Source organism: Haemaphysalis longicornis, unplaced genomic scaffold, assembly GCF_048455015.1.
Source record: "Haemaphysalis longicornis isolate Haplotype H1 unplaced genomic scaffold, Haemaphysalis longicornis Haplotype H1 scaffold_67, whole genome shotgun sequence".
In the NCBI taxonomy this organism is placed as follows: Eukaryota; Metazoa; Arthropoda; class Arachnida; order Ixodida; family Ixodidae; genus Haemaphysalis; species Haemaphysalis longicornis.
This window is the reverse complement of record NW_027526419.1, coordinates 1,451,820-1,461,397: the sequence shown is the minus strand read 5'-3', so window position 1 is coordinate 1,461,397 and position 9,578 is coordinate 1,451,820. Positions and strand designations below refer to the sequence as shown.

General features: G+C 44.4%; 1 long non-coding RNA gene across 1 annotated transcript; it reads left to right on the top strand.

Moving 5' to 3' along the window:
• The first annotated feature begins 2,906 nt into the window (after window positions 1-2,906).
• LOC144144230 (uncharacterized) lies at window positions 2,907-9,578 on the top strand. The gene is made up of 5 exons (XR_013317204.1): window positions 2,907-3,056; window positions 3,310-3,440; window positions 3,517-3,620; window positions 5,562-5,669; window positions 9,415-9,578. It is a non-coding gene; the product is annotated as an uncharacterized LOC144144230 (long non-coding RNA).

The window sequence follows — 9,578 nt, the reverse complement described above, 5'->3', positions numbered from 1 at the left end:
ATCCGCGAAATGGCTCACCTTGACCGCGCTCAAAGGCGTATTCTTGGCGGCCAGCTCATTGTTCAATTCTTGAGCCCATGCACCACGTAAGCAAAACAACACTGTGCCATCAGATGTTAGGCGGTATGCTTTTTTTCTCCATTTCTGCGCGGTTTTTTTCCTCAAGAAAGCATAATTAGGTCTACAGTATACCTTCCAAGAGCGTGCACGCGTTTCCCACCAAGCACTGGCCACAGTTCCAAGAAATTATGCGCCGCATTGCTCTCAGCACTACCAACACCCTCAGATGCGGCAGTGATAGTACTTGCAGTGCTTACAGCGCTTTTACGGCATGGCGACAAGGCAGCCATGCAAGCGAAGAGAGGGCCAAATATCGCAGTGGCACACGCACCGTCGCTCCCGACATCTCAACTGCGTATGACCGTGTCCTTTCCATGGCCGTTGCCAAATGACGGCATCGGTATCTTCGGCCGTGCGTTCCGTGGTTCATATTTCAATTGTCCATGACTGTACATTCTCTGTGTGCTATGTGTGTTCGCTGGCCATCCATCGTGACGGTGTAAAATGGCTTTTCATTTTTTCTAGTGAAAGCTACACTACGCTATCTGGCGCAGTCTTCTCGGGGTGACCAGATTTGATCTTGAGAGCTAGAGGTCAAACCACACCCCCTTCCACAAGTGCCCGGCACGGGGCAGCGGCCCGATGGCGGGGAGAGATAGGCGGCAGGTGAGAGATAGGATTATTCTTGGCTGAATCAAGCGCGAACCTAACCAAAGACAAAGGAAATGGAACACAAGAGCAGCCGCTGGTCTAACAGGTAAAGTTTAATATCAAGTAGAGTGAATATAAACACTTAACACAAAACAATAAAAACACTGCGCATGCGCGAAACAAGGTAACAAAAGCCACGGTGATAAGGCAACTAGGTAGACACCGGTTACAGTCAAGGCTCACGAAGACATGCAACCTCTTTGGGATTAAAACCCACGCTATATAGGCTGACACACTTGTCTCGTATTTCTACTATGTGGAACGCTTCCTTGATTTCTTGGGGCGTCTGTGAACAGTGTCTGAATTAAAAGTTAAGTGGCAGGAAATATAGGTAATTAGGTATACATCTGCTGCACGTAGTACAATAAGAAGAAAGATGGTATGATCGGGGGCCCTTTAATGACAATTCATGCTCTCTCGAACGCACGTTGATACAACTTGTGTTTCACTTATTTTGTCTTTGTTTAAGTTCGCGCTGGTTTGATCCAAGAATATGTCTTTCCAACTTGCCCAGCTTGCAGCCCTTCTGCCGAGAGATAGGTGAGGAGGGAACTGAGACGCGCGCGGGACCCATGTCGCCACCTGGCGGAGCATCCGGCACGGAGCAGAGGGCCCATGGCGGCAGGGGAGAGATAGGCGTGGAGGGAATGGAGACGTGCGCAGGACCCGCGTCGCCACCTGGCCGAGGAAGCCGAGGAGGCCACGTGCGGCGCAGAGATGTCTGGGATGTACCCAGACGACCATCCAGCTGTGGTCGCTCGTACAGCGGTGGTGCTCGAACAACGCCGTGAGGTGACAAAAGATGAATAAGCAGTGTATTCATTGCAAACATGTATGTATATTACTGCGAAACCTTCCCTCGACCACACCTTATAAATAGACCTAGCCAGGGCAGTGAAGTTTTCGCAATAAAATAGGGTTAATCAAAGCTAAACCACATGAATCTTATTTCATTTGCGTGCAAATCCTGGGAGAGTGTCACACGTAATCGTCCTTTTTCTTGTAAGAAGAAAACGCTTCGAAGATTTCTCTTTGCTCTTGCGTTCTAAACTTGGGCAGCACCCGTGTTCTCTGAAAGTCACAGCCGCAAATTCATTGGCGGGGAGGACATTTGGCAAATCACGCCGGCGATGGTCTTGCACGCCTGACTTTAAGGGAACACAAGTACTGCTCACGTTTAGGACGCAACAGCCAAAGGAAATCTCCTAGGTATTTTGTATTAACAAGGAAAATGACGATTGCGTGAGCAAAACATCGCTGGATTTGCACGCTAATGAAAAAGCAAAACGAAAGCTGCGCCATCCGTCTATTTTTAGCGTTCCTTGCCCTCACGTCATTGAAAAAACCACTTGGTTGTCAGTGCAGACACTCCGTACATGTTCTCACCTTGTCATCCTTATTGATGATATTTGTGTTTAAGTTACTCTTTGTGGTACCTTTACCATTATTCTCTGATGTTTCGATTCTGTCTGGGATATCCTAGCCTCCGAAAAATTTCCTGCCTGGTGAAGTGCTATCTTGCTGTTGTAGTCATACAGTCCCCATTGTACGAACGACCGACGATGCTTGTTCAACGGTGAAAGAGGGGTAACGCTGTAAGAAAGGTGCGTTTTCCGAGTAAAGGTTGCATTAGACGTAGAAAACTTTTGTTTGATGCGGGCAGTGTCACTTGTTTGATGTAGTTCAGCGCACGTAATAGTTTTTCACGCCGAAATCAATATTGATAGCAGTTCCAGTGACACGATGAGTCAACACGTTACAGAAAGGTTTATTTCTAGTTACATCATTACTTTCTTTCTTTTGATAGGCTGAGGGTTAATCCGTGTCGTCTTTTCACCAGGCAGAAGGCTTTTGTTCATCTATATAGGCATAGTTAATTATGTTTTTTCTTCGTTAAGAAAGTTTATAGTGCTTGAAGGTGGAGGAAGTTGGAAGATTTGAGTTGGTGCTTCTTCAAACAGACAAAAAAACGACTGGATAACTAATGGCTTGTTTTGAAAAAGAAGCGAAAGGTCAGTTTTCCTGCAAAACCAGGTTTTTTTAATGTTCCAAAATTAGAAATCCGGGCCCCTTGGAGAGCCTTAAAATGTGAACATCACGCGAGCAATTCTTTTGCCCTACTTTTAGCACATACATTTGATAGGCTTTATAACAGTGGTGTTATTCTGATTCCCTTCGCATTGGTAATGTTCTTGTGCCTGCTTTTCTGTCTTTTTATCAAATTTGCTACTGGCGAGTTAATACTGTGGAACCAAAAGCATTTCTCTACAATCGACCTGAGGCAGGTAGGATTTAAATATTTCTTGCTGTGCACTAAATTTGGTTTCGTAGTACCTTTGTATGTATATTTTGTCCACGACTTACTAGGAGGTCGTCAGTGCTTTTCCATTTTTAATTATCCTAAAACTAAATTTCACTGAGGTCGACAATGCGCGTGACAGTTGTATAGCGCGGCGTCGATATACCCGAAAGAAATGAAAGTTCTTCATGCTTCCACAGAATATATCGAACCTTGTACTGACGCCTAGCTCTTTGCAGTATTTAAATACTACGCGGTTTGTTTGGAGCGTCCTGTCTACTAAGGGAAAGGATTTCTGCAAGTTGGACAAGGTTATATACGCAACATACGGAGAAGTCTGCTTCCTAAGGAACTACTCCATGAATGTCGGGTAAGAGACTCCTCCCTCATGTATGCTCACTCCCGTATTCTAACCATTTTTCATCGTTCTTTTTCTTTTTTCACAGAAGCAAATCGCAACTCCTGAGAGGAGCATACTGCGACTTAGAATCGACTTGGTCTCCTGTAATGCGACCGTATGGCCCTACCACATTGCAAATCGGTGGTCCAGGTATAATTGGTTATTTTGTATATGTCCTTCTAAGTAAACACGTCGTTTAAAGCAAATATGTTCAAGTAAATATGTTGTCTAAACAAGATAATCACCTGCCGGCCCTCCACCTACATACCTCTCTTCTCTTTCCCACTCACCTCTCACGCTCTTCCCCTCCGGTTTCACTCCCCCCCCCCCCCCCCCCCGCAGTGCTTCCAACGGAAATTTCCCAAGATCTAGGGGATTTGTGTCGTCTTTAGGGAAACGGGGAATTTGTCAACATTTAGGGAATTTTTTGCGGCGACGTGGTCTGATGCCTTCAGTCGTGTAATGATGCCCTGTTCAGAATTCAGAATGGTGTTCAGAATTCTTTATTTTTTATATATCTATGCATTTCAGTTTTACGATGAAGCACAGATATCTACTTGCCATAAATGTGCACCGAGCGAAGTCATCGCTCCTACGTTTGACATAGCTGATGTCCATTGCAAAACAACATGATGGATGAGTTTCATAAACTTGCTCGCTCTAATATCTCATTCAATGCGCATCGTATGTGCTCGATCCTGTTATTCTTCTTTCTTATATACTTGCATGCTATTTGAAGTGCACAGTGTCCTAGTGCAAGATTTTTGTGTTTTGCATTGAACTGCAGTGTTTTCGATTATGGCATTTTAATAATTTAACGTATCCTGCTTATGCGAAATGCGGTGTAACACGTGCTGTTCTTGGAATGTTGTATCGGTGTGTATGTGCAGAGCGATTGCTTTGCCTTGCTTGGTAATCTTATGTGTGTCATATACTATTAATGTCCCCCCACGTGACAAACACTAGTGCCTCTGTGGTTCGATGAAATACAACGTTTAAATCTTCACAAATTGTGCTGCAACAGTTTTTTTTCTTCATACGGTTACTTCAAAAATGCTTTAAAATTACTACATAATTATATCATAAATGTAAACTCTGCAGTCGTATCGCACAACACGAACACAATATCAGAGCGAAAACATCTAATAACCTCATTCAGCAAAAATCCAGGGAAATCTAAAGAATTTCTTTATCCGAGCTAGGAAAAAACTGGTTTCGCAGGTTGGTAGCACTGCCCCCACAATAAACATGGTGGAAGTTCACTGAATTCGATTCAAATTTACCGCGTTCCAAGGCCCGCGCGCAATCTATTGGAACCTTTCGTTACTGTTGGACTTCTTGGATTGCCACCAGAAGGTCTGGGGTTTCGCAGGAGCGTTTTTTTTTGTATTTTTGGATAGAAACATTTTTCGAAGGCGTATTTGTATTTGCAATCGTAAGACTCAAGCAGCCGTAAATTTTTGTTTAAAATAACAGTGCAATTATGACTGATGTATTGATGTTTTGCCAAAAATATGTCTAAAGTGTTCTTTTGCTGATCAATGCTGAGAAGTATGAAAATTGAAACCAGATTTAGTCGTTTGTAAATGTTTTACCTGTATAAACGCCTCTTTCAATAAATTTCTAAACTTTCCGCCGGACAGCTGGATTGAGGGACCGCCAGGTCAAACTTTACGTGTTTAAGTAGCCAAAAAAGACTATCGCCTTAAAACCGCGATACATTACGGTAAGTTTTTGAAGTAACAGGCAAGTGCAAACCACGCAGTTAGCATAAACGTTCATCACAACCAATACAGAGAGCATTGTTAGTCGCAACATTTTTCTGGGCATGCGTTATCTTAGACCCACAAGAGTCGATAAATTACTCAAAATACAATACAGCCCTCGCTGCATCAACGATTTAAAATCCCCCATTCAAAGGCCGAAACCAAGAAAACAGAATACTACTCTTTGGCCGTTTCCTCAAGATATTGTTCCTTTGAATTCTTTCCAAATGTGTTGACATATACTGAACCCGTTTCTATCTGTGAACGCATGTGTTTCAGGTTTGAAGTTTTTCGTTATCTTGACGAACCTGTGTTATATATGCAGGGATACGGCAAGAGCACATCGAAAAGTTGGTATATCGAGATGCTAGCAACACCTGCGGAATATTTTGGACGTTTAAAGGTTCTTTACTAGACAACCAATATAGCCATCGTAAGTACAAAATGTGGGCCTATCTTCTGTTGCTTCAATCACGGTATAGATTTATTCATTGTCCATATTCAAAAGGGAGGCTTGTAGATTACCGGGGGAAAGATTATAGGAACGCAATGATTGGATGACATGTCCTCCTTGTCTTACTCATGGATGCCTTCTTGGGTTTTGTCAGGCTTGCTTAAGACTGTTCTATCGTGGCCAGTTTTCCAGTGTAAACATAGTTCCCTGCGGACCAGTTCAACGTGGAATTTAAGTCGGCAGGACCTCGCCCTTTCTCCAGTAAGCCAGCCCAGCCCCTGCTGAAGCTTCTGCAGTGTTTAATTAATCGCTAGACATCGGGCACTTTCTGCAGCCTGCTGAAGGCGCACGTTGGTGCTGATTTAAAGGATGTGGACGCATCGCACCACGTGTATTGCGAAAGCCTTAAACAGTTTTAAAAGAAATAAAATGGGCGTCCGGAGTCTGTAACATAAAACGTCTACCACGTATCCGTGACTGCTTCAACTGTAGCCCCTGTATGGCGTGTTGGTGCACTGAGCGCACGGTGGCAGGCTGTGGACTTTTTTCTCACTCTTAACTCGACCAACGCTAAGAAAGCTGAGAGCAGTATGCCGAAAATAGCGGTGCCGTCGGCACGCGCAAGTCATTTGTATCACGAGGAGAGGCACGAGACGTTTCACCACGCAAGCCTGAAAGGCAGTTGCTGACCTTCAATAAAGGGAGATGTGTCGAGTGCATCCAGGGATAGAAGATTTAACACGGAACGTTAAAGGCCTCAATCGGTGAGGCGAAGACGACATCAACCCTAAGCGGAGGGAACGGGATAGACGCAAGGACTGGGGCTCCCTCCAGCGTTTTTCCACGTTTCGCTTTGGGGCGAGCCCGTTCACTAGGACCACAGAAAACAAGCGCTGTAAAAACCAAACATAGGACGAGGCGCGGACAGGACAAGTGCTGTGGTTTTTCACAAAGCTTGTTTTTTGTGTGACTATGAACCAACACGCCCAAACCTTTTCCCTGCCGTTCACTAAGATGTCCACAAAACGAGTTTAAATGCGGCAATTGCCAGAAGTGGTCATTTCTGCCACTATACTGCAGATGAAAAGACGGAAAGAACAAGCTGAGTAATTCATAATCCTCGTCAACTCTTCCATTAAGCGGCGGCTAGTACGAACAGCGGCGCAACGCGTAGGAGACAAATCGAAGCCATTCAAAGGCCTTAAGGTGCATTGCAAAGCAAAACACCTCCAGCGGCTAGATTTAAAAACACTTCGACAATGCCAGGCAAATCATGGCACCTCAGACGTTCAGCTGGACTTTCATGCTTCACGTTCAGAACCCGCAAGAAGGGCGTAGGTGTCCTCGGATTTTTTATAACGTGTCGTGTGTACTAGGCGTTCGCATAGGTCATATTTATAAAGACCAGTTCGTGTCCCTTTAGGTTTCGTGATCCGGCCCGTACACTGAGGGTGTGGTCTCTTCAAGCAATTCACGACTTTCTTGGGGTAATTTCTCTCGATATAGGTTCTATGTCAGTGTACCCGAGGGAGGTTTGGGAGTTGGAGCTCGAGAAGATGGGATGGCTCAACACTGCCTGGCAGTCTCGTGGACTTGTTTTTATCGATCTCCCCGAGCTCTGGTTTTTAGCAAACTCTGACTCGCATTTTACACAACGTGGAATAGGTTTATGATTTTCTTTGTGCTCATAACAATAGTGTATGCCTTCGTCTTGTGTTCAAAGCATTCACAACACAGGCACGAAGGAAGAAAGAAAAAAAGCTCGGCTGTTTCTTTCTTCGTTCCTATGTTGTGAGCGTTTTAAACACTGAGATCAGCAGCTACCAACTAGCCCGGCCGAGCGTTCTGCTGCAGTAGGTGTTTTGCGTAGCTCTTTTAAAGAGCGCGCAAGTCCTGACTGAGCCGAAATTTTGTATTGTCATTAAGATCAATTCTAGCAACTGTTACAAGGTGCCAATACGTACGAAGACTTCGGCTTCTTTTTCGAGGCTCTGCGCGTCCGAGAAGACCGTACTCTTGCAATTTATTTTCGGTAGCTCGGGACATAACAAGGCAATTTCTGCTTTACTTCAGTCGACAAAGCCATCAGTGCTGACACATTTTTTAAGATCCACCAAATGACCTTCTATCATTCCTGAATAACCATAGCATTTCTTAGCCCAGTTAAGATCTATAGTTTTTGTACCTGGGGCTCCCGAATCAGAAATGTTACTTATGGGACTGCTCATTAGTGGGTCACTGACTCAGTCAGCATTAGTGAGTCACTGTCTACACCAGTGGTGACCAAGTACGCAATACCCAATGGTCAGTCATTAGTCACCACTTTGTACATGACCTAGAAGAATAACGAGACCCGGGGTGGGACAGGAAGCTGAAGTGGAGCAGAGATGGGGAGAAAGATTAGGGAGATGGCACGACCGGTATAGCGTCAGGAGAGAGGGGACGATGGAAAGCAGTACAGACGGAAGTGGCAAACGGAAGGGTAGTGGTAACAGCGACGAGGCTGGTAACGGGTAACGGAGAAGTTATAAGGACGGGAAAGAGAGGGAGAGAGAGGGTACTGGGGTGGAAAGGAAGTGGAGAGAGATTGGGGAGAATAGGGGATAGTGAAGGTCTTGCGAGAGCGAAGGAAAAGAACTAGGCGGAGGATAAATGCGGAAGGGCGCACGTTCGAAGCACAATGACAAACTGAGCCAACATTCGCGAACCACACAATGTGTATAGCCATTTTGTAAAACACTGACGATAATGTTAATAACAAGTATACCAACATAGAAGCCAATGGGCCAGGTATGTGCTTCGTCGTCTTTTACAACTTAAAAAAAAAGAGAAACAGATTAAGCAGGGATGTGAAGAGGTTGCGGAATAAAGCCTGGAGTCCAGCGTGAAGGGCACGTAAAAGGCGGACGAAAGGCTGGGCAGTGAGAAGGAATGTTGCGTGGTACGGAGGTAGACGGCTGTAGTCTTTTCGAGCCATTTGCAACGAGTCCAGTTAGCGTTACTTTTAGCGTTGCGAATTTGTGCTCCCCAAGCAACTCTCACTATGTAAAAACGGGATTAAAACGTGCAACGCCACTATTACCTTCGTAAAAACTTTAACACAACACTTGAGAAACGAGCCTCCCCATTAAATAAAGTCAATCAATCAATAAAGCTTCTACTTCAGAAACCTGGTGGGTTCAATAAATGTGTCCTTATTTTTATTGTACTTTGCTTAGTACTGACAATATTGTCACGGGCTCGGTCCCTTGGCTCCTTACTATAAACGGAACCAGTGGCCAACCCTCGCTATACGGGTATGCGCCCTCTGGGATAAGTGAAACCATAGGCTGGAGAAGAAGACGCTCGCGAATGTATGTGTGCGTGCAGTGACATCGCAGCTGCCTTCCCGTCTATTTTCGTAATTACAGTCTCTAAAAACATCCCCTTCGTTGCAACGTCACAATATTATAAAATAAACAGTTCATTCTTCAGAAAAAGGGCGGACATCTTGCTTTTTTCGCTATGATTTATTGCATAGAACAGTTTTATTGTGCGCGATTTATTGCATACAGCAGTTTCATAGTAACCATGCTCACAAAAGTAGAGCGCGTGCTCAAATAAAACGCTATTAAATCAGTCGTTAATTGTTTTAACGAAACATACATTCTTTGTTATTTGTTCATTTGTTTATACTGTGGTTCAACTTTTTATCTGGTATTTCAAACTGAACTTTATTTTTCAGGTGCATTCTCAAAGTATCATGTGTGTGAGCTCCGCATAAAAGGGAGCGAAACTGGCCCTGACAATACGACTGCATGCCACAAGGCCTTTTTCAAGCTTTGTGGTCGTGACATAATTTATGATATTTATCAAGGCATGTGTTCACATCCTAAAAGCAATAAAGAT